General features: G+C 40.4%; 1 protein-coding gene across 12 annotated transcripts in view; it reads left to right on the top strand.

The window, feature by feature from the left end:
• LOC148299499 (AN1-type zinc finger protein 6-like) overlaps positions 1-25415 on the top strand; it is a 57520-nt gene that overhangs the window by 8087 nt on the left and 24018 nt on the right. For 3 of the 12 annotated variants that reach the window (XM_088276010.1, XM_088276008.1, XM_088275999.1), the window contains exon 1: positions 16350-16783. The exons of 7 other annotated variants lie outside the window; for them this stretch is intronic. The gene's annotated coding sequence lies outside the window, so the exon portion shown is untranslated. Of the gene's footprint in view, positions 1-16349; positions 16784-16962; positions 16981-24493; positions 24511-25415 lie in introns of those variants that run through there. 2 more of the 12 variants (XM_088276006.1, XM_088276007.1) reach the window with 2 other exon arrangements.

Genomic DNA, 25415 nt, shown 5'->3' with positions numbered 1-25415 from the left:
CTCTGTGGCGTGTTCCGCTGTTTCTACTAACTCAACTTTTCTACACCAGTCTCTCGCTAACTCAACTCTCTACTCGCCCGATAACAAGCCTAGCGCTGAGGTTCCATTCCACTGCTTACAATGTTGTGTGGGATACGTTCGATAGTTTTTTTTCCGTCCGAGGTACACGCGGATTATTTATTTATCGAATTGCCTCTACAAATATAACATAAAAATTGTTAGCTGCGTTTTGTGTATCCCACGTAAAATATCCACCACAAATGTATTGCTAATATATTTCTGTGATTTTTTAAGAAGTAACCGCTAGAACATTGCAGTGTCTTCGTTTGTATAGGGCCATTATTTATTTTCTAGATTTTTACCGAATTTGATATTTTTTGATGCATTTTATTATTTCAGTAAAGATAAAATTAAATTCAATCGACATTCATCTATTTTTTTATTTGCCTCGCACCCTTACTATTTAAAAAAGATTTGATCGGTGAATACTTGTTTATCAAGTATGGTGTTCGATAATGATGTTGAGCGGATCGAAATAGTTGTCATAGTGTAGTTTAATAATATGTAAGTGATATTTACTATGTAAATATTAATTGTAGATATGAACACACAGTGACTGCCGAATCAATCAATTCAGCTTTTGTTTAGTTTGACTGAGGGTATCGATCTATCGTCCTAAAATGATCGTGATTTTAACCTACGCTTGGAAAATTTTCAGTTCCATAATTCTCTTCTCACAGGCTTGCTAATGTAAACCTACTTTACTCGATTGACAGTCGATGGTAATCCAATATTATAATAATGATATAATAATTTTCCTTATTTAAATATTCGTTATATTATATTTATATATTAATCGGGCGAGGTGAGTTTCATTTTTAGTAAAGCCTTTTTTTAACCGTCTGAAATCATGATACAACAGTAAAAGTCAAGAAAAAAGTGGTAAAAAAGCTTTGTGTAGCTATGGTGAAAATGAATAAAAAACAAAATCTATTTGCAGATTTGCATGATTGTCACAATCGGGACAAAGGACCCATCCATAAATAGTGCTAAGGGACACGTAACGCTTTTTGAGTTATTAAGAAAAATGTTTTAAATAAAAAAATATATAATTTTGAAACAAATTTAACGGTATGATTTTTTTTGAGGAGTAACTTAACTTTTTACTCTCTAAACCAAGGTTACACACAAAAGCCAATTGTGTTATTTTTCCATTGTCGAGTCCTTTTTACATCATTTGTTTCTTCACAGGGATATTCCGAATAACTTAGAACAAAAGGTAACTCTACTCTCACGCAGGAAAAGGTAATGAAACTCGTAAAGTTGCCGCATAAGTAGGGTTATTGAAAGCAGTGTTGCATAAGTCGCAGCTGGAATAAACAGTGTCTTGGACATTTGGTAAGAATGATGATTGCTATTTTTTGTTTATGTTCGCGTATGATTCACGCACGGTAGACAGGTACTGCGTCGTTGCTGAAAACCCCAATGTTTATTAGGCATACAATCATTGTATTTGTTTGAATAATAAACAAAGAAATATTGTTTTTTAAAAACATTATTCAATAATAAAAGTGCTCTTTTTATATGCGTCATTTTCTCGTTGTGGTTGTACGTATGATTGCATATTACTTATAAAGAATAATCTTTTGATAAAAGATCAACGTCACAGTGCTATCGTAAGTTCTCGAAATCCTGTCTGCATGCGAACGTTATCTTTGGAACTCCTCGGATCTGACGTAATCCTCTCCACCTCCCATACTGCCATACTGCCATGCTTCCTCGCTCCCATACCGCCGCACTCCCATACTGACACATAGCAGTTACAGCATACGGTGAGTCAGCCGACAGTCCTATGACGTTAACTTCTAAATAAAACGTGCCGGTTTCGCTAACGCCACATCCTTCCGTTTTAAAGAAATACGTACTAAAATCTCGCCGAAATTTTAGCCTACCAGATTCGAGTCATACCCATCTCTTCGTCAGGACAATCACCATGCCAGCAAGCAAGCAACGCTATACACCACTATCGTAGCACTATTGACATACTTACCATATACCGACAGGAAATATTCATCGCAGGAGTTCGGGCCGAAGACGGCTACTACATCAAACCGGTAGACTAAAATCTCAGTACGCGATTTGCTAATTAATGTAACTTACTTTTTTTTTATATGTGTGACCGCAAAATTAACGCTTTAAATATTAAAAACATTTATACTACATTCATGTAGTTTTTATTCACTCTTGTCCCAGGTGCTATTTTCCTTACCCGAGAACAGGTATTGAGGTCACGACACTTCACGGCAGGTCTCATTATCGCCAAACGTTTAGATTCATCAGTTCTAATTCTATTTACCTCGTTGTTTATGTAATTGTTCTTATTCATCTAATAAAGCCACATCGATGACGATAGTTTCCTACAATGTTTTTTTAATACTTTCTCGTTAATAGTTATAAAAACGTATTTAGTCTTAATGAACTTACTTGACTTACACACTAACGTATGTAACATATTATTTTTCTAGCTTCTTTATTAGTACTTTAGAAATATTTAAATATAATATATTCTCATGGAATTAATGTCGTTGTTTTAATTTTGAATTCCCACTTTTATTGTACTCAAATCACCTGTACATAACATCGTTACATTTTTCGTCGTGTGTTAATATTTAAAGTTCATGTTCATTAAGTACAAGTAATATTAATCATGAATGGTGGGATGGATTCAATTTGTATGTACTCGCAGAGAGGGTTGTGCTTTCTTTCTTTTGTAGCGGAATGTAAGAGTCGTTTGTTTTGTTCATCGGTTCATTGATCAAGTCATTTAATAAAAATTCAATTTCGTGTCGATGTCGAGAGATGACAAGTTTCGTTGTAATACTAACCTTCACCGCAGCTGAGATTCCTAAGATTTGCGTGTCTCTGATCCAACAGTGCTTGCCCTTGGGTTGGATAGATGATGTGCCAGGCTAAGCGCTATGCAGTCATAGAGTATGTGTTATGTGAGAGCAGTCCACCGGTGTAGACCGGTGTTGCCCAGTGGAGAGCAATCTTTTGTTGTAACAAGCCGCAACCCCTCCCCCTCCTCCCACAGCCCTATTATTAAAGAGTTATGATTTATTCACTCGGGTGATATATAGCCCCGCGAGCCGCGCGTTGCTCTTCACTGTTGCGGACTATAGACGAGGCGGTCGTACGTGCCAAATGACGTCTCGGAGCGCGATAGTGTCAGGTGTGGCCGTACGACGGGTGCAGCGTGCAGCGTGCAGTATGTAGCGTTGCCCGAGCTGCAACTGTATCTAGGTCAGGCTATAATACCTTATGCATTAGTTGAAATCAGATAGCGTGACACGTTTTATCTTTCTGCCTGACCTATGTAAGCTATAAGCCGTGCCGCGGACGTCGAATAAGATCATTTCTGGTCCGTCGTACAGTGAATTTTTTGTATTTGGCACGCAAATCTGCCAAAAATCGCTTTTCTCCGTATTCATTTTCCGACTGGTAATGTAGTAAGTAGGTATTATTTTTGGCCGCTTCTGAACCGAGAGTAATTGATCGCCGTTAATGTCTGCCCTCATAATACAATGTTTTTCCGTTTGTTTTCTCACACAACGTGTTCGAAGGCTTCCGGAGTTCTCTTTGTTTCTGACGAGGATGGTCACGTATGTATGTGTGCGCGTGGATACGTTTTAAAACAAATCGAGGTTTATGGACAAAGTGGAGTAACCGCAAATCGACTGCCTCGCTCCCCTTTCGAAGGTTTCGTCCTTTGTTGTGACCCAGTTCCATAATTCACCTTGGTATCTCGGGAGAACTTTCCTAGTTATGATAACATAACCCACATGCATTACGTAGCGATGTCGGAATGGCTCGCTCCGCTCCACCCGATCGTTACGTGCATGTGTATGAAGTAAACGTACTTCAGATCATTTATTACTAACTAAAGGGTCCGCCAAATAACATTTTTTTTTTGAAAATGGGGCGCAAAACATCGAGTGTAGCTTCGGCTGTGTGGCACGTAGCGCCGTCCTGTTGAAACCAAATGTTGCCAATATCCTCCTCTTCAATTTTTGTGAACAAAAATCCGTTCAACATGGCCCGATAACGATCGCCATTGACTAACGGCCACTCCTTGCTCATTTTCAAAGAAAAATGGCCCAATTATGCCTCTGGACCAAAATCCGCACCAAACAGTGACTCGTTTTGGGTGTACCGGCTTTTCAATGTATGCGTGCGGGTTTTCTGTGCCCCAAATACGACAATTTTGCTTGTTTACATACCCGCCAAGATCAAAATGAGCTTCATCCGAAAAGATGATTTTTTTGGCAAAATCGGCATCTTCTGTAAGTCGAATGTCGCAATATTTCCCAGCGTTGTTCAAGCGTATACACAACCATATTCGCTCAGCGGAAGGATAAAACTAATTATCTGTCAAATCAGACATGAGCTAAGTGTTACCATTCACGAAATAAGCACTAGTTGAAAAAAAAAACTTTAGATGGCGGACCCTATATAATATATTTGTTTATCACGTTTTCAGTATCAATACAACTGTCGAGAGTTTCTTACGTAGTACGTGGAAAATGACTCGTGTATTCCCGTTTGTTTGCGTAAATTATTATCTAAAGCGGTGCTACTCGTACGTGTTTCACTATAGAATAATAAAATAATGAAGAATTGAATATGAGTGAAATATCCGCTATTAAAAGTAATGCGAACGTAGTACGAGTATGTAGCATATAAGTCAGCTACATTTGCTGCTACACTTATGCTCGTATTAATTTTTAATGCACAAGTGTTTTTTTTAATAATTTGCTCTGGAGTATGAATTATGAACTAGTTAGGGAAAATGTTATCGTCTCGCCTTATGTAGGTTATTTGTTTGATGTGTGATAAAAACACGACATTTCCATTCTGAAGACTGAAAAAGTCCGTATCATAGAGCGGCGAGAACGCGCAGAAAGGTCACCCCGACAGTGCAGGAGCAGTGACCGCCGCCGGTGGCGTACGAACACCGCTCCGGGTACTATTGCAGCGCGTGCACCTTTCTGTCGTCGGCCGTTCAACGACTGATCGGAAATCGGGACTGGGAGAGACGACAGCTCCCACTTCGGATTCATCGTCCATCTACCTCAGCCCGTATTCGAGCAATCGATCAAAATAAGGTTTTTTTCACGAAAACGCATAAAAAGGGTCTGTCTGCCTGAAAATCTATATATGACCCCTGCGTACCTTCTTCACTCACGTAGCGTCCAATCACGTTCATCACAAGGTACGGTTAGTATTGATTCGACCCTTCGTTTATTGTTACATTAGACTCAACAACGTAATAGAGCGAAATTGAAAATACATATAAGCAACGAAAAACACGTCGAAATTAGTACATATGTATTTTATATTGGTTGATAACCCTTTAAGGAGTACGCATTTTGAATATCAAATGTGTCAGGAAAGTGTACATATTTGTTACGTGAAATATATTACGGCGTTTATAGCCAATGCAAAATTTGTTTCTCGATAATGTGAGTCTACAAATCACGTATAGCATGAACGTCCAACGCCACCCAAAAAGTATTATAGTCTTCTACAGAATGCCGCATAGGTACGCCAGTGCTCTCCGAGCATCGTTAGCGCCTGCCGCGGATAGACGGTATTACTCCTGAAAGGGATGAATTTTACAGTGTGGATTTTCCTTTTATTTTACAGAGCGGTAATTATAAGGAATGTTACTTTAAACCTGCTTAATAATAACACTTTTTGAAGACATTTTATGTTTCCCTTGTACCCCGAGTTTGCAATCTGCGCACCCACAATAATATTACTGCACTGTAAATTTCTGATTTCTAGATAAATTAAAACAATGGTGATTTTTTATTATGAGCTCATGCCTTGGAATTAGCATGTTGCAATAAAACGATTGATAAATACTATCAATAGTTTTTACTAAGTAATGTAAAAAGTCCACAATACACGTGTATGGTATTGTCTTTTATACGTGTGACACATAAAAGTAGCTGAATCAATTTTCTGTTGACAAATTATTATTTTTCAAATTGACAAAAAAAAAGCTTTAAGTAAATAAACGATTATTAATTCATTTGTCCTCGGTTATGCAAGATCAGCAGATCTTTCTCAAAAATCTGTAAATAGATGGCTAAAATAATGACTACCATGCGTCATCGTTAGATTGTAGGGTTGTAGTCCGTAATAGAATTTTGATGAATAATAGTTGAGTGGGAAATGCGATGACTGAATATTTTCTGCAAATGCCTTGGCACTCTTCCGTGTCTGTCTGCTGTGATGGTCGGGGTTGTGGAGGCGTCTGTGTGCCGGTCAGCGTCGGGTTGGAATCGGACCTAGCTGACTACTGAACTACTAATCCCTTTCACTGCATACACTAGGGCGCTTCAAGAAACTTGGTCGTTGTTTTATAAACTTGTATTTATTTAGATTGGGAGTGACAGGGAAATCAAATCGGGATTGAATTTTATTTCACATTTTCTAATTTTCGCAACTCAGTTCATGAAATAAAATTGCTTTGCAAGAGAGGTCTGTCAGGAAGCCTAGATGCTTTTGTATCAGACCCGGAAATGCGGTCGGGAAAGCTTTCAAAGTAGGGTTGTAATGTATGGTAGACTGCTATCAAAATATGTACAACATTTTAATTTTGTTTTTCTCGTTAGGAGAAACAGTTTTGTTCAGTTTTTTTATCTTAAAAATCTGATGCAGTCGTTTCTTTTCCCGCTACAGCGTTGTATAAAACGGTTTCGCTCTGCTATTCGATATTTTTGTAGCGATAAGATATACATACATATATTGTTTTCGCGCTGAGTGTCATTACTATTTAGTTTAAAAAAAGTGTTTAGTTATTTTTGCAGAACTAAATTACTGATATACACTTAACTGTTTTTTTAAAAATCACATATGTAAATGGCAGCAAAGGTTTCCGCTCTATGGAACTATGGATTCTGTCTGCCGACCTTTCTAAACAACATGTAGTGGTGACCTTGCGGTTTACCCCCTTCCCCGACCCTCCCCCACGCCGACTTATGCCTTCAGTTTTCAATATGATGAACCACGCACGAAGTAAATCCTTCGCTCCGGTGGAAACAATCTTAAATACACAAACTTCAGAGGAAACGATATTTTGAATCCAGCCGGTAGAATGTTAATGTGTTCAGTTAACTGTGTAATGTAATTTAAGGATATGATCCAAGGAAGGGATGATACGATGAACAGCGAGGGTTCCGAGATGGATGCATTGGTCTGTCAGCCATAGTGAAAACGTTCGCTCTGTTTAAGCAATTTAAATAAAAAATGTTATTTAGAATTTAGGCTTCCAAATACATATTTCGTTGTTATAAGCAAACGTAATCTTTTAGGAAGGAAGAATAGCGATCCAGCATTCCATTGTAATTCGGCTCAGTTAGACAGCAGACATCGGACAGTAAAATCATTTAACAACAACAACAACGTGGAGCACTTGGCAAAAACTGAATGTAGCTTTAAAAGTCAAGCCAACAAAGTAAACGCGTTCACTATAAAATGGAAAGAGCAAAATCTATCGCTGTGAAAATTTTATACATACTCGTATAATTGAAAATGCACGTATCTCAATGTCATGTTGAGAAATGTGAAATATGAGAAAAGTACTAAAAGTTCCACCAAATAGAAATATTGTATTTTTGTTTTGTCATTATGTGGATTACTCATTCTTGGTAGGCATATAAAAAAACGGTGAAAAACTGTCTTGAATATAATTGATTACCCGATCATTGATTTATTATTATTCAACTTTTAGATACTTTGTTTTCTTTTTGTGTCGTTATCAAATGAAATGTGATTCAAAATTGTTTCGCATATTGGGAAACTTTAGATTTACTATACTATAATCATTGATTATGCATCAAATAACTTTGAATAATTTATTATATATAGCGCCATTTTCCTAATTATTATTCCTGCATTCTAATGTAACTGCGCAGTGCCGACACGTTACAATTTGTACCCGCTAGGACTTCAACATTTTGAATAAAGACTATACGTGGCGGGTTTGTATTTTATTTCACGTTATTCTTGCAAGTATGTTTTTTTTTAATTTAGCCATCATTTAATTTACTTTATTTATATGCAAGTTCACGTGTACCCTTGCCTTTGACGAATCCAGCTTGCTCAATTGAAATTTGCCAGTCGAGGTAGTGTTTTAGCCTTGCTTTTAATATGTGTAGCAATATTTTGCTGGCATGAGAGATGAGTGAGACAGTTCGATAGTTTTCACACTTTAGCGTAGAACCCTTCTTGTGTATTGGAATAAATACAGATTCCACCCAGTCCGTTGGCCATATTCCTGATTCCCATACCGAATTACATATATCGTGCATCCTCTTAATGCCGTCATCGGTCATATTCTTTAGGAACTCAGCTTGGATTCCGTCCTTTCCAGGCGATTTGTAGGATTTGAGTTTTTTAATGGCATTCTCTACTTCCTGGAGGATTATATGGGGTTCATCTGGATTTAAGTCATTGAATTCTGCCTGGGGTTGCATACTATCATCTTTGTATAGATCCGCACAATACTCTTTCCACCTTCTGATGACTGTCGATTTCACAGATGGTATTTCCCTGCCTGTCCTCAATGGTCCATGTTCGAGGCTTGAACTTCTTGGCGAGTGTTTTCACTTTTTGGAACAAGTCGCGAGTGTGATTAGTGTTAGCGTGACTTTCAATATCCTCGCAAATCGAATTGATGTAGCGCTCTTTATCCGCTGTGCAACTTCTTTGGACTCTTCGGTTCAGTTCGGAGTATTGGACTCTTACTTCCTGGGTAGATGTGCTCAATTTCTTAAGCCGTTTCCTCTCTTCAATTAATTTCCAGGATTCTTCGGATATCCATTGACCTCGTGTTTCCATATTTGTCCTCGGGGCTTGAGACTCTTTGATGCTTGACGCTATGATATTCTTTAGCTGTGACCATTTGTCTTCAGGATTATTAGAATTATCTTGAGAACTCTGGATCATGGATGAGAAATTTACTTGGAATTTCTTCAAGATGTCTTCAGAAGGGGTAGTTCGTTTTTTAGCCACATTTCGTTTTATATTTTTCAGCTTCATTTGGATTTCAGCAACAAGAAGTTGATGGTCGGAACCGCAGTCGGCTCCTGGAAAAGTTTTCACATTATGAACAGTCGATCTCCATCTCTTACTTATCATAATGTAATCAATTTGATTCCTGTATCTATCGCCAGGTGACTTCCAGGTATATAGTCTGCGTATGTGGTTTTTGAACCACGTGTTCATAATAGTCAGTTCAGTTTCTGTGCAAAAATGCAGTAGTTTCTCGCCTCTATCATTACGTGTGCCAATTCCATAGTGTCCGACAATGTTGAACATAAGCAAATCTTGAACATAAGACAAATAATCGAGAAAAGTCGGGAGTTCAAGGTTCCGGTCGTACTTTGCTTTATTGATTATACAAAGGCTTTTGACTGCGTGAATTGGAATTGCCTGTGGAAGGTTTTGGAAACAATGGGTGTACCGAGACAGTTGATAGTTCTTATTCACAACTTATACGTACAAAATTTGGCATCGGTAAGAGTTGATAATTTCCTCTCAGAGTCATTTCAAGTACAAAAAGGCGTGAGACAAGGGTGTATACTGTCTCCTGATCTCTTCAATATATATGGAGAATATATAATGAGGGAAGTACTAGACGGGTGGGAAGGTGGCGTATCAGTAGGGGGCAAAAAGATCTCCAATATAAGGTTTGCAGACGACACAACGCTAATAGCCAACAATGAGGACGAAATGGCTGAACTCCTCCATAGAGTCGAAATAGAAAGCCAGCATTTAGGACTTCAAATAAACAAAAGTAAAACCAAGGTTCTTGTCATCGACCGATTCGGCACCCTGATAAGGAACAATTCTTTAAGGGATTATGAAGAAGTCGACGACTTTATCTATTTAGGTGCACTCATTTCTAAAGACGGAGGCTGTGAAGCAGAAATCCGGAGAAGAATTGGAATGGCAAAATCAGCAATGTCTAGTCTGGCGAAGATATGGAAAAATCGGTCCATACTGAGGAGAACGAAAACCCGTCTAGTGAAATCTCTTGTATTCTCCATTGCGCTGTATGGAATGGAAACATGGACACTGAGGAAAAAGGAAAGACATATGCTGGATGTGTTTGAAATGTGGTGCTGGAGGAGGATGCTGCGCATTCCTTGGACTGCAAGACGCACAAACGTCTCCATTCTCCGCGAACTGTCAGTGACAGAAAGACTCTCCACGACTTGCAGGAAAAGGATTCTGTCCTACTTTGGGCATATCGCCAGAAAGAACGAGAAGAGTCTTGAAAAACTGGTAGTAACAGGTACAGTTGAAGGCAAGCGGGCAAGAGGACGGTCTCCAACAAGATGGACAGACCAAATAAAGGAATTAACCGGATCCTCGCCAAACGCAGCCATCAAGTTGGCCCAGGACCGGGAAGAATGGAGAGAACTTGTGCACCAAGTGCCTGACATTCCAGAAGACCACGACGCTCAGCATTGAGCAAGAAGATGAAGAGATATGCAAGTTTAAAGCAGTATTTGTTATTATATTGGTCAATCTATTCGTGAGAAATATTCTATTGTATTATATTATGAGAAGTCTCACTGTTAGGTGTGATTAAAATCGTAGGGCCGTAAGTAATTGCTAAATATCTTGATGGCCTCTTTCACGATTTTATAGTAACGTATTTTAAAAACTCTTTCGAGCAATAGTTGGTCCTTGGTAATGTTAATCACACCAAGAACTAACCGAACTTTCTGGTAATTTCGTAAACTAAGACTGAAAAAAGGAAACTGTAAAAAAAAGGGTACTTAATAACCATTTATGTTTTTTTTTTATTTAAATAAAACAGTGTTATTTATTTTTATGATACATATTTCACGTGAAGTGAAGACAGCCGCAAACGATGCAACCGAGTTTTAAAAAAGTCATGCACGGTGAGTGAACGAACGGACGGTTGTGTTTTGTGTGCGTACTGAAATTAACTATAAACGAACAGAAAAAAAAAGATGTTAAATTTGTGCTGAAATAGATCGGAATTGATTAAATCCGCCGAGTACAGTGCTCGAGGAGTGTTGGCGATTGATGAACGCTATGTATTTTGGCCGCTGTTCCTCGCATCTCCGCCCGAATTACCTTGCCCATTTATATCTCCAACCCGTGTTTTATCTTTTTGACTCCAGTAATGCACCAGTTTCTTCCTGGTGCATTCTTTGTTACTGACGAAAAGTGTAGATGCGCACGCTTTAGGCGATTATCCAGACGGTCGATTGACCGTCTGGATAATACCGCGATTGCAGCAGATAGACAATTCATATACTCGTACTACATAGTTTAGATAACTTTTACTTTTAAACCGATTATCAATCCCTATTATCAGAAAATATTTTTTCTGCTACCGAATACAAATAAAGTTATCTGCATTGGTTAGTTAAAACGTTAACTTTCCTTTGGAATCGACAGCCAGGTCTAGGAGATATTTTACGTGAGGATTTTAAAACATTTATCCGATCAGTGAGATAATAGTTTTGTTGACGTTTCAGTCATTCTTGAGTTTGGTAAGACATTAATTGTAACATTCCATAATTTTCTTTTCCCCAATATAATCACAATGAAGCGTTCTTCGTGTAGCATTTTAGGAAATGACGGTATATAAATTATCCAGATTTAAAAAATATTATTCGAGCTGATAACAGTTTTTGATAAATTTATGACCTCAATTCGTTAAGACGGGATTATTTTTTACCTGTCAATGTTTATTTTTTACAAAATACGTCGTAGAAGCTTTTGTTCTCAATTAGAAAATTAAATCAAAGTACGCTTTCCACTGGTGTTTTTACGCCATTTTGTGGTGGTGGATTGTGAATAGATGAGGGCCTTATCGGAGCGCAATACCCTCTTCTTTATAACTTCTACCAACAAGGCAACACTAAATCAAGGTATAGCTATACACATTGCGATCGCTTATTAAACCTACGCACTACTATATTTCCAAAACGTTCCGTAGCTTTTCGTACTTTTGACGCTCATTTTCTGTGATTTCGTGAATTTTATTTCAGGAAAAGCAGGGGTTTAAATTCGATGTTTTATGCGTTTTTGTGTGTAAATCGTTACCCTCGAGTCAGTAGTTGGCAAAGCTAGTGAGAGAAATGAAATTTATAATGCGGTAAATTAGCATATGTACATTTTCCGTCTTGCGTGCGGCGCACGTAGTGTCGAGAGTCATGCAAATTTCAAATCGTGAGTTTCGCAGCTCTTGACCCCAGTCGCTGGCACTACAGGCTGTGTAAACACGCTGTTTTCTTTCTTAAACATTATGGCCGTTGATTTTGCACTGGCAACCCTCGTATTTATCTTCAAAACGGCATAAAAAACGCACGCACTCACTCACCTTTATTAAACATATCGGCCATTTTGTTACTGGCAGTAAAGCGATCTTATGCTTTGAATACCATAAATGATATGGTGTTGGTAGATTCGAACGATTCTTCGACCCATAAATTTGAGTGCGCAACTGCTATTTTCCTACCAGCTATTCCTCCTTCATTTCCTATGAATACATACTACTGTGTACTGTCATTATCATTTGCCTCCTACTAAATATGTTCCGATTCCAAATTTCAGAATCTGGAGCGTAGGACTAATTACCTTTGTTTTCATAATAATTGATCAAGTTGGTACCGCGTCGATCTGATGCGGTGAGGCCACCGGGCATAGGGATGCCCGGCACCATCTCGGTGCGGACAGGTGAAAGAGGAAAAGCGATGTTTACTCATATTCAAAAAAAATAATTCTGACTTGATCGAGGGCTACCTTAGTAAGGCAATACAATAAGAAAGTATTATTAGTAAAAATAATATAAAAAATATATATAAATAATTGAAAAAAACAAGTCTATTTTTATATTATATTGTATTTTTGTTACTATGAAGTTTAGATAGAGTAAGCGAACAAAGAAACAGTACGAACGTAGATTTTCACAGACATGTTTTTTGTTAATTCAGCCGTCTATTACCCCTTCCAAGGGGTCCAATATTATATATTAGGGAAGCAGTGTTATAATATTCGTGAACATCAAATTAATGTTTCAACGGACCGAACTTGATTCTCCGCCATAAATTTATCTAGTAAATTAGGTTATCGATTTATCCGTTTCACGAAGATCGCAAATTTATATTTCCCAACTTCTTTATTATCACTGTAACCTTCAGCGTATTATGAACGCTTTATCAGAACACAAGTGACGCACACATCTCACAGTTAGCTTTGTGTTTTTGTTACACGTGTGGCGAATGGGAGATGAAAGCGACTTTGTTCAATATAGGAGAGAATCGGAGTCATTCGGATCTACGCACTGGGAAGTGGGAAGCCGGGGTACATTGTTCTCGCTATAATCAGTGGGAAATGCAGCAGCCAATCGGCTCGGGGCCGAGGGCCGAGACGCAGTTTCTCGGTATGTGCGCACTGCCGACTTTATGGGAGTTATTCATTCGGGATGTTCATCACAAAACAAATTCCTGCCTTTGTCCGGCCGAACTGCTTTTGTCTTCGAGTTCGCCGATCTTTTTTTGTCCAATTTTAGATTCCCTTTGTATAAATTCTAGTTTTAATGCGAAACAACTAATATCCGCGATTTTATCGGTTTCGCGTAGCAATTAGGGACCTGGCCAAAATTTACTTTTATTCCGGACTTACTTTTAAACGTGAGTATCGCATCCTACATCTTGAAGATGAATTTCAAACATTCAAACCTGTATGTTTTTGTATGTATGTATACTAAAAGTCCTAGAAATGTGTATACAATATACATGTATAAACATATATATTTTTCTGGCTAAAAAAACTAACCATCACGCCGCCTCACCGCAGGGGTAGGCAGAGAGAATAGAACGCCACACCACTCTGTCCTTGCAAACATTCTTCGCCTCTTCTACGTTCATGCATCTCCTCATACATACCCGCCGATTGTTTCGACTCCTAACCTGACCACTTGGCACGATCAAGTGTTTGGCATACTTGATCGTGCCAAGTTTTTCTCGGTCTTCCTCTGCTCCTTTTTCCAATTACATCCGCATCATAAATTTGTTTTACCGTTCTTTCCTCACTTATTCTACATGTCCAAACCATCTCAACACACCTTTCTTAAAATTTTTTAAATTTTTCTGGCGAGAATTAAAAAATCAAATAGTAAAAAATAGAAAAATTCAGTATTTGTAAAAAATTAATAAAACCGAAAAAATCAAAGGCTCGAAGGTCCTATCAATATTAGTCAGAAAGTCTTCTTTTGTTGATCCGAAAAATAAATATTTTTGGCCCGAAAGGCCCATGTCTGGTTGGCCCGAAGGAGTGTACCTCTGTTGATCTAAAGGGTTTATTTACCCCTGTTAGCCCAAAATATTTACTTTGTTGATCTGAAAGGCTTCCCTCTTTTTGGGCCGAGGTTCCGGCGGAAAAATCAACTGAAATTGTCCGAAATAAAAATTAGCTTATTTTTTATCTTATTGACAAATCATGGATGAAGTCGGGCTTAAAACACAAAATTTTCGTTATGAGACAAATTTCCAGGGTCTTGTATTTTTTTTTTACCTAAAAGTGTCTTGCGTAACGAAGCGAATGATGGAGTATTTCCGATCTAACAATTCGCCATTGTTTTCGCCCGCGTCCTTCTGATTGCTCGTTAGGCGTGAAGGTAGTCTCTAGAAGCTGCAGGCTGCACTACCCACTGATACTCGCACGTGCCATGTTTATTGTTTTACTTTATTACATTCCGATAACCATTATTTCTGGCATATAATTTGTATATCGCTAGTACCGTCTTGTACCGAGAAAACTCGCTTTGTTCCAGTTGCGATATTTTTCCGTGCCAAAATAGAGCGGTTCTAAAGGTGCCAGGTAGCTAACCTACGACATGAACAAATCTCAGTTTTACGTGCTCGACGTAATTCGCGTTTAGTATGGTGTATTACGCGTGTGATGTGTCTATCGAGCGAGCTGGTATCCTCCGGGGTTTTGTTTGCTGGCATTGTTGAATTTTTCGCTTTCCTGTCCTTTGTGCGACTTGCGCTCTGCCAGGTAGAAGTTCCCGCGCAAGTGTCGGTCCCCGCGCCACCTGCCCCGGCCCGGTGCACGCGCACCGGCGGCCCGCGCGCCCGCGCGCCCGCGCGCCCGCGCGCCGGCACGCCGAAGGACTGAGGCACCCTCCGCCTTCACCCCGAGCCCGCGTCCATCGCGGCTCCGCTGTCAGGCTGCGCCCCGCTCGTATTCGCTCGGGAGATTCCGTTATCGCTCGGCTCGTCTCCGCTTCTGCGCATTAACGGTGACTTGCGTTTTGTCGAGGGAGCGAGGGAGACGGCGATGGCCCGTCGCGTCCGCACCGAAACTTTTTGATTCATACACGCACGCAGCTGTGTCGTACGTACCTACGCGTAGTTGTATGTCACTATCACTATGCACCCGCACACACACGCGCGCGCCGCGACACGTGCAAGTGTAGTGCACCGGGTGGTTGATACCTCGTTTCGTCAAAATAACAGGGCATTAGCACTCGTAAACCAAATTTTACACTGGATATCCTAAATTTAACGCGCAATATTTTTATCGAAAAATATACGGAATATTTAAGAAACAACTTTTATTTAAGAAAACCACTAGCCTTAATGACACAGAGAATAAATGGAGTTTCTCAAATTGACCGAGGAGAGTGGATCCATAAAATCCTTTCAAAGTGAATGATTTTAAATCTGAAATTCCAAATTATACCCATAATTCATATTCTAAAACTGTTAAATTCGTGTGTTACGTGTTCTTCGTATGTATCATGTTTTGTAGATTTAACTCCCCCACTTTCTACTTTCTCGAATGTTAACTATGTTTGTAGTTTCCCCGAAACCTCGGAAGCAAATATTTTCTTTTCATTCGAATGTATTTCTCTTATCGATGACACATCGGTCGCATTCCCCCGGCGTGTGTCACGCCATGAGCCGTGACTCTTCAGAACCAAAAGGTCGAGGCCCTTAACTTTTTTCTAATGAAAAGAACAGTGTTCGTTGCACTTTCCAATAGAGACACCATCTCGTGCGGCAGTTCGTTTGGTCAGAAGTGAGAAGTGATCTCGCGAGGTTCCGAGAAGCGCGTCTCGCGCTTTGTGACAGGGTTTTCCGTCAATGATTAATTTTTCACCGTACTGTTCCCCCGCCTCCCCTTCCCCCCGCGCCCGAGCGAGCTGTTCGCTGCAGGCGGGCGGGGAGAGGGCGGGGCGGGGGGCGCGCAGGCCGGAGGGGCGCCGCCCGCCACGCCGCGCCAGTCCACGATCAGCGCTCGTTGCGGGAGGGCGGCTTTCGCGCTCGCCATCAGCAATAAACTAAACAGATTTTTTTTCGAAAATTAAGTTCGCACACGTGTCGCGAAGTAGTAGATTAACAATAAACAACCATCAGTGCCAAAGTAGTTGGAGCGTTTCTTACGTTTATTCGGTCTATTCGCGAAGAAAACGCGATCCGAGCAAAGTGCAACGGTCTGACGAAAATTCACGCTTCGTGTCGGTGTAATACGTGTGATAATAATATAATATTGTTGGAAAATAGCTGTTGAGGTTAGTGAGTGAGAATATTCGAGTACAGGATACGGGAGACGGGATACGCGGCGAAGGAGACAAAGGCTGGCTCCGAGTCGGAGTCCGAGTCCGCCCAGCGGAGTAGCTGCACCACCACCAGCGCACCGCGGCACGCGTGACGATGTGAGTGTGCCCACCGCCGCCCGCCTGGCTCCCCTTTGTCCCGTGCAGCGCATCACTTGACCCGTCATATCCTACAAATTGATTACGATAACCATTGCCGAATTCCGTGTATCGCCTCTGCCGAAGTTAAACAACAGCTGACGTCATTGATTTCGAGTTTGGACCGCTTCGCTTTATTGTTCGCACCATTGAAACGTGTATGTAAATATTGTTCATCGCGAGCGGACTGGGTGTTCCGGGTATTCGTGCCTACCTACCTACCTACCTACAGTACACTACACCACACCACACCACACCACACCACACCACACCACACACTACATGCCGAGCGCCGTTTCTTCCGTCATCCAGAAACAGCTGCCAAGTACCTCGATTGCCGACTGGCCGGAATTATTATTTTCGCCTTTCGTTATACGCTTTGTTTGACAGATAAACGGGAGATGTACCGCGTCACGAGTTTTGCTGTTGATAACGACTTTTATCATTAATCATTTCGTGCTGTTTACTGCTGTGTGGTGCGCTGTTCAATTTTAGATATAACGCGGGTAATGCTCGACAAATAAATATACGCTGTAGTTAGCAATAATTACTATATTTACTCATTATGAAAAATTCACTCGCATTTATTTGGTTAAAGCGTCGTTCGTTTCGATATAGTTTCATCTTTATTGTTGATTACGCATAAAACGGAACAAAAGAATTATAAATTTTATTCGCGTGGGTAAATGCCTCATTTCCTCTACGCATTCAGTCGATGCGAATCAAACATAGCAAAATCCATTTATCGTGAATCATGAGGTTTCTGTTTTTAGAAAGTACATTTTGTCGATGTAAAATCGGTTTTTGATTTTTTGTGATATTTCTTTGTTGCTTCAAAATCAAATTCAGTCTGCATAAAATGCTTCGCATTGTAAATAGTAAAGAATCTGTCAACTCATCTTCTTTTCAATATGAACTTTGTTCCAACTCGATCCACGTGTCTTTATTGTTGACTCAAATTCCCGGTATTTTACTTTTGTCTGCCTACTCAGTGTAGTGGTCCCGGGTTCGACTGGTGCCTGAAGCGCAAAACTGCCCTTCGTATAGTAAACGATCAAATTAACGTCGCATAAATTTGATGCGTGCCCTATGTGTTACGTTTAACGGTCAGTAGCAGTAATTATCTCTAGAGATACCAAATATACTGTCCAAAACTTTTTTTCGAATTATTTTCTCGAGCCATTATCGTTTGCTTTTGTTATTGTTGATAGTTTTGTTACTGTTTGGCGGTAGGGTAGTACGGCGCTGTGTGGCTCGAGGTTCTTGTACCCCTTGCAGTAATTTGAGTGTCATTGTGCGGCGGGCGAGGGGGCGGGGGGCAGGGGCGAGGGGGCAAGGCCGCCCCCCGCGCCGGGTCGTTGCTCCCCCCCGCCCCCCGCACACGGCCGGTGCACAGTGCAGACGGAGCCCCTGACGTGCGGGCCGACGAGCCTGCCATTATTATTTATAGCGAATTATGCCGAGGGAAGGTGATCACGGTCTGTGATCGACTTTACACTACCAGCCCGGGTAGGTTACTCGATATGTTATTGGAAAATATGATCCGACTCATATTCTCGTCCCTCGCACTATTTTACATTCGAGTGGATAGTGTCATACAAATCCAATAGATATGACATGAACCCATTGATAGTATTTATGGAATACACGCCCGACTCGACTTGCTCCGCGAGTGACTCGGTGATGATAATATTAGCCATTCCTCACCTCTGTATTTTATGTTCATTATGGAGGAAGGAGATCGTGGTATAATTAATTGTACCGAGCATGTTTTACGAAGCACTGTATTTACCACCGACTATGTGCGAGCGTCCATAATGCCCGGTGAAAAACAACTAGTTTAGATAATTGATAACTCATTTTTTTCTAATACATTCCTCCATTAAAAACTTACTTATTTTATTTAAAAACTTACTTGACCGTCTTATTATCTCTATTCGTTTTTCTTCAGTGGCAATCAATGGTTGCAGGATCCTGTAAATACGACGAATGTTGCTACCCAATTTTGCTATATGCGGTCTAGTTTTATCAATTTGCAAAAATCCAATATGATCAGATATCAAGTCGCTTGTTTCGTTCGCTCAAATAGTTGAGAATATGTATTTGTTCTAAACGTCTTACTCCAGTGGTGTCCCACCATCCACAGAGAAGAAGCTTTTTTACTGCGAGGCTTGGTTGATGGGGGAAAGACGGGTTGGTACCTTTTCGGAAGATAATTATGTTTTTCAAACATAACTATAATACTATTATTTTTTGACATCTCATCAAAGATGAAGAAGAATATGGAAGTCTGGGTATTTACGGGGCTTACGACCGTCATAGGCTGGTTTAAGTGATCACTTTACACACGTGTAACATTCACCAATTCTACCCATTATTGACAACCACACTACTCAAATTCTTGGAAGTTCTATATATATGAACCAATTTAGAAACCTTGTTCATGAATCACTAAAACTTCACTAGAGACATCTATTGGTGAGATGTAAAGAAGCTTTTTATTAAGCAGAAACTCTTATATTAATAAAAAGCTTCTTTACATCTCACCAATAGATGTCTCTAGTGAAGTTTTAGTGATTCATGAACAAGGTTTCTAAATTGGTTCATATATATAGAACTTCCAAGAATTTGAGTAGTGTGGTTGTCAATAATGGGTAGAATTGGTGAATGTTACACGTGTGTAAAGTGATCACTTAAACCAGCCTATGACGGTCGTACGATGAGCTCCAACTCGCGGGAACTCAAACTTCTTATTTATTTGTTTTATCTTTATTACGAAGGTGCTCCTGAACCATTCAATACTAAAAGCCAAGCTCCGTTAATAATCAGCTTGTTATTCACACGCTATATCTTAATGTTACGACCCTTACCATTCTAGGAATGTTCTTGAAATACCTAACGCCATTTTCCCCCTCCTATGTAGTTAATAAGTTTAAAATAAACTTATTTGATTGAACTAAAACGGGATGCAATAACGCAAATCTCATTCCTCAATTGTTTTTACCTACACCGCATATATATTGCTTACTTGTCTCGAAGTTCAAAAAAACTGTTTCTGCATAGATGATATCTAGTGGCTTAATACAAATCGGTAAACTACGGCTAACCTTCAACTCTTTAGCTACTGCTGAAGTACTAAGTTTACTAACTTAAATAGAAAATAATTTTGCAATGGAAGGCGAGTAGTATTGAAATGGAACAATATTGCGCTGTGGTGTTGGGGAGCTCTGGAAGATTTACCAATAAAAGTATCTTGCGGAGGCTCCGCGTGGCTGTGTGGCTGTGTGCCGTGTGCCGTGTGCAGGACGACGCGTGTGTGCGTGCTCGGGTTTATTTGGGGCCGGGCGGTATTAAGGACCCCTGCAAGCCATTATTTCGTAGGCAGCGGAGCCTACCTGTGCCCCTCCCCGCCTGTCTCTCCGGAGCCCGATGTCGGCCGCTACATTTCCAAGTTCTGCCATGAAAGCAACACGCACGGCGCGCGACGGTATCGCGCTGTACGCTCTATCTACGTAGGACTTAGCATTTACCGCTGCGGATGCTCGATGTGGGAATCTGGCTCGTCACGAGAAACCGCGGCCGCCATCTTGTGCAGTGCGTGATTGGCGACTGTCTTATTTACTCGCTCACCAGAGGTCTACTATCAAAAGGTTGATAGCGAATAACGAACGCGTGGATGATAATTCACTAGGTTCGGTGGTCTAAAATACAATTACGCCGACTGTTCGAACACCGATTGCGATATTTCGAAATCCTAATCAGTAGGTAGATTGGTTATTTACGAACTGATCCCCGATGCGGGCCATCGGTTACTCGCTTCGAGGCGTCTCGGTTTGTCGTTTGCATAACGCCTTGCGGTTTCCTCATCATTATTTAAAAGTTGTTTAGAATTGATTTTCTCATTTATACACTAGTTTCGGTAAATTATACGCCGTAGGAGCTCCGTCGAGTCTATTCGCAGTCCATCTGTGCCTATATAATTTGGTATTGAAATTGGATTGATTGGCGAAGCAAAGCGCCCATTTAGTATCGCATTGTGACATTTTTGTACTCGTTAGGCCGAGGCCGAGAGAAGCGCCATGGGCCATGGCACACGCCTCTGCGCTCATGTCCGCAACTACCCGGTACTAAATCACCCGACACGAACGTGCCTACGGACACTCTTCAAAACATTGTCGTTTTCCTTCCTTCTTCAATTTCTAATTAGCGATGTTTTGCAATAGTGATGGGACCGGATTCGTTGCAAACTTTCTTCAAATATCATTTAGATCGTCGATAAGCTAACGTTGATAGCGAAAACGTAAATTGACACACAACATCGGAACACATTGACCCAATTTGAAAATAATTGGAGCACATTCGTGAAGCAATCGCTTTACATCATGTCATATCGATATTTAAAGAATGGTGCTACTACGAAGTCGGACGCCAGGTGACGTTTGGGAATTGTAGGAGATTGCTCCACCTCAGTCGGATTTGCTCGGCGACTAGATAGATACGTTGCAAAGCGCCTCGAATGATAGGTAATTATTTGGTTGCGCGGACTGTTACACCATGTCCTCATTCTGCCCGCTGCAGTGTGTCAAGGTTGTGGCTCGGCTCGGTGGCGCCACCGCGCGCTCTCTTTATCGCTATCGCTATAGCTTCCTTATTTTGATCTTTTCAATAGTAAACTGTTGTTTTGTCAATTTCGTGACACCTACACAGATAACACCTCTAACCCGAATTTGTCATAATTTTTTTATTGACTCTTTCTCAAAATTTGGGGTGTGTCCAAATCCGTGTTCAAAACTCTGGGTTTCTCCACATAGGAATTATTTTTACATTTCGACTTCTCAATGCGGATAAAGAAGTCTGGAAATTTACAGGGATTATGACCTGTCATAGGCTGGTTTAAGTGATCACTATATACAATTACGTATGATGTAATTCTCACCTCGCTTCATGAGTGAGTTCGCGGTAGCAACTATGGTTGATTTTATTGAGATTTTATTCAGTAGAAAACATTTCATTTGGATGTTTGCAAGATCCTTACCGAATTATTTTACGCACTGGTAGTCGCCTGATTGCAATCAATTCAATTATCGAGGATCACATTTGATTAAAGTACTACTATTGAAAACCTTTTATTTTTCCTTTCAAAGTTGAAAACTAATTGAATGCAATTTTGATAAAAGTGGGTCAGTGAAATTTGATTCACGAATATCTTTTTGTATTAAAAAAATATATCTAATTTTACAAGTATGTAGGTACATACTATGTATCGTTCGTAAGTAAAGAGTTGGGTATAAAAGGAATGCGTTCGCACATACAATGTTGCGATGCCTTTTAAGGGTCCGATTTTTACATAGTCATGCATATCCAGAAGTACATTAAGGGTACTTTATGTTCAGCGCGAAAGTAGGTCACAGGTTGTGACCACCGAGCAGCCAACTCGCTCTATATGGGCCGAGCTCTCTTCCGCTTCGGCTCCTAAATAATGAAACGCCAGCCCTGTCGATCCGCTGGTACCCTGGTACCCTGGTACCCCGTTACCCCGTGCGCTAGTCCGAGCTGGTCCACTCCACTCCTAATGTATTATAATTAAAATACGTCGCACATTTTGTGTCCAAATCAATATTGACCAATGTTTTGCGTCGACACAAAATCGCGAAGCATTTCCGTAGTTGGAATTTTGAAATAAACGAAACGTTCGCTCGTCGGACGGGCTGTAATTGACTAAACATCGCTTACGGAAACTTGAATGGCATTCGGCAAACATCGCAAAATGCGCGAGTTTCAATTGTCGGTTTCGTTGGGTAGGTGAAATTGAGAGTGAGCTTTCCGTCGGCCGGGGGAGGGGGGAGGAAGAGGGTGCGGCGGGTGACCCGGTTCTGTTCCGTCTACCCCTTCACACACCACCCTCCCACATTTCTATTCTACTGTTATTCTCGCCTGCATTTCACTTAAATGTCAACTATCATAAAAAAGCAAATGTATGTTATATACATATATATATATACATATATATATATATATATAAATATATATATATAAATATATATATATATATATATATATATATATATATATATATATATATATATATATATATATATATATATATATATATATATATATATATACACACATACACATACATATACATATACATAAACATGTATTATATGAAAAGCTGTGTATTAATTAAATAACACGGTTAAGTTATTATTATACATAATGTAAAATCGCCGCTTTCGTATGTTTATAGTGATAATTCCTAAAACGTTGATAAAGCTCATTACAGGTGCAATGAGTATTGCAAATTTGAACAATAGCCCGCACATAAGAGCAGTATTCTTTGCGTCACTGTAATTCGACGTCATCACGCCACGGAGCGTGGAGCCTGCCGCCATGCGACCATGCGACCATGCGACACCCACTCTCTTTCAACTGCTCATGATTACGTCGTGTCGTTATATCTCGCTTGTTTAGTTTTGGGCGTATTTTGTTCAGCAACCTGTTGATATCGCGGTATAATTTGTTTGGTTCGCCAATTGGCCAGCTTTAGGATCAGTTCGTGCTAGGGGTCTGAGGTTCTGCCCGCTAGAGGCACTTCCGGCCGACATTCCGCCGCACCCGGAGCCCGGAGCCGGGACCCGAGGTCGTCGTCCCTCGCGGCTTATGGTATAATTCAACCGAGTCCTCGAGTATTAGCGAAGGAAGCTACGACCGGCGACCGTCTGGTTTGTACGCTATAAATGCGTGGTTCGGCAATATTTCCATCGTTCATTCGTCGCTCGAGTGAATAGTAATCGGGCATCATTGTCCCGTGTATTCTCGGGGAAACGACGCAAAGCCATTATAACTAGTTTCTATCGTGTCGTTCTACCGTATCTATCGTACTTTCGAAACTTTTTATTATCGGCGCGAAGTAGCGACGTAATCATTCATCGTAATCAGGATTGAACATATAAATTGAATACACTTCTCGGCTTATCTTGTCCAATAATTATTTGTATCCCGTGATTTAGGTACATACATGTATATGGCTAGCTTCTTCCGACTAGGCTGCGGATGTAATTCTAAACATCACCTGCTCTAGCTTTCCTAACTACCCCATTTCCTGTCTTATTGTATATTTACTGATCGGATTTCGGAAATGTATTTTAAAAGAAAGATATTTTCTTTTCGTTAGAGTTGGGTCGATTTTCATTATTCTTTCCACCCTTCGTGACTGCATCGATATTCGCCCGAGAATCGGCTTTGCGAATTTTCATTTCCGATCCAGATGAATTCCAAAAGTAGACCTGCTTCAATCATCGAAAGTGTTGCTTGGTTTATTGCGTGAGTTTTGCTTTCAACGGCTGTAGTGCGGAAAAGTCTAAAAATTGCGATGCCACTATGTTTATATGGCGCTCACTTGCCTAAGATAAGATACACGCATTACACCGAATACTTAATACGAGACTGATTAAAATTAAATGTTTATTGACTAGAATTGTTATGGATTCTGGTTGTGCGATCAGTTAGGTGTGTGGCGAATATGTTTACACAATGAATGAATTATCCTCCAGCATTTGGCGGTCGTGACTCGCGGCTGATTGTCACCGTTACTCCGCTGGGCAATGGACGAGTGGACAGCGTCCGGTGCCCATCCTTCCACGTTTAGTGGGACCGGTTCCCTCGTAGCGATCTACAGGCTACAGGTGCGTGCCCGTTCCGTTCGGAGTGGCTATGAAAAAAGGGGTTCACTGACCACCGCTTCCAACGTAACAAAGAACCCATCCACTCGCATTTCATAGCGGATGTCTAGAACCTTTCCTTTTTTCGTAGCCTTTTTATACCGGGAAATCATCAGTTAGTAGGAAAACTTATAGAGCTTTGTCAGCTTCAAATCTCATATCCGATTTCATGTTATGCACGTGTGTTCTCGGTAATATGACAGAAATGAATTAGTTGTTCTTAAGGACTGCTATGCAAAACTACAGGGAATGAAAATATTTACGTTCATACTTTGTCATCATTGTCATCATAAGGATATCGCGTAATATTAAAACGCAGATGAAGAATCTCATAGCGTCATAGAATCAGGAACTAAAGTGTATCGCTGATGACCTCTGAATCTCGCGTTTAGAGGCAGCCGAGGTCAATAAGCACGCGATGCCTATGTATGAGGAAGTCATCTTCTTACTGCCTTACTCGCTTGCGCTTGGATGTAATATCCTACCAACTTGTGTTGCGTGGTTCGTTTACTTCCTTGTTCATACGAGTAGTAACTAGCAACCGTGTACTTGGTCATCGTTTTCATTTATGGAATATTATACTTTGTTTTTATTCGCTATAAATCTGACTCCTTCCAGGAACTTCCTTAAATGGAGTGTATTTTTTTCCACTAATGGTTGCCAATTGCTACAATTCATTGATAGAGATGTTTATTTTGTTGAAACTCCATATTAAACGAAGATCTCGTTAAACCAAATACAACGAACGAATGTTGTTGTATCACTAATCGTTATCTACTTGGCGCATAAAGGTGGTGGTGGTAATCACTCGAAGGCGAGCATGAACTGCTCCACGCGAGCTCACGATCCGAGCTCCGTCCGCTCCGTCC

The sequence above is a fragment of the Brachycentrus maculatus genome, unplaced genomic scaffold (assembly GCF_059751285.1).
Source record: "Brachycentrus maculatus isolate JH-2025_06_01 unplaced genomic scaffold, ASM5975128v1 h1tg001119l, whole genome shotgun sequence".
Lineage (NCBI taxonomy): Eukaryota > Metazoa > Arthropoda > Insecta > Trichoptera > Brachycentridae > Brachycentrus > Brachycentrus maculatus.
Note: the sequence above shows the minus strand (reverse complement) of the source record. Positions and strands in the feature narration are given on the sequence as shown.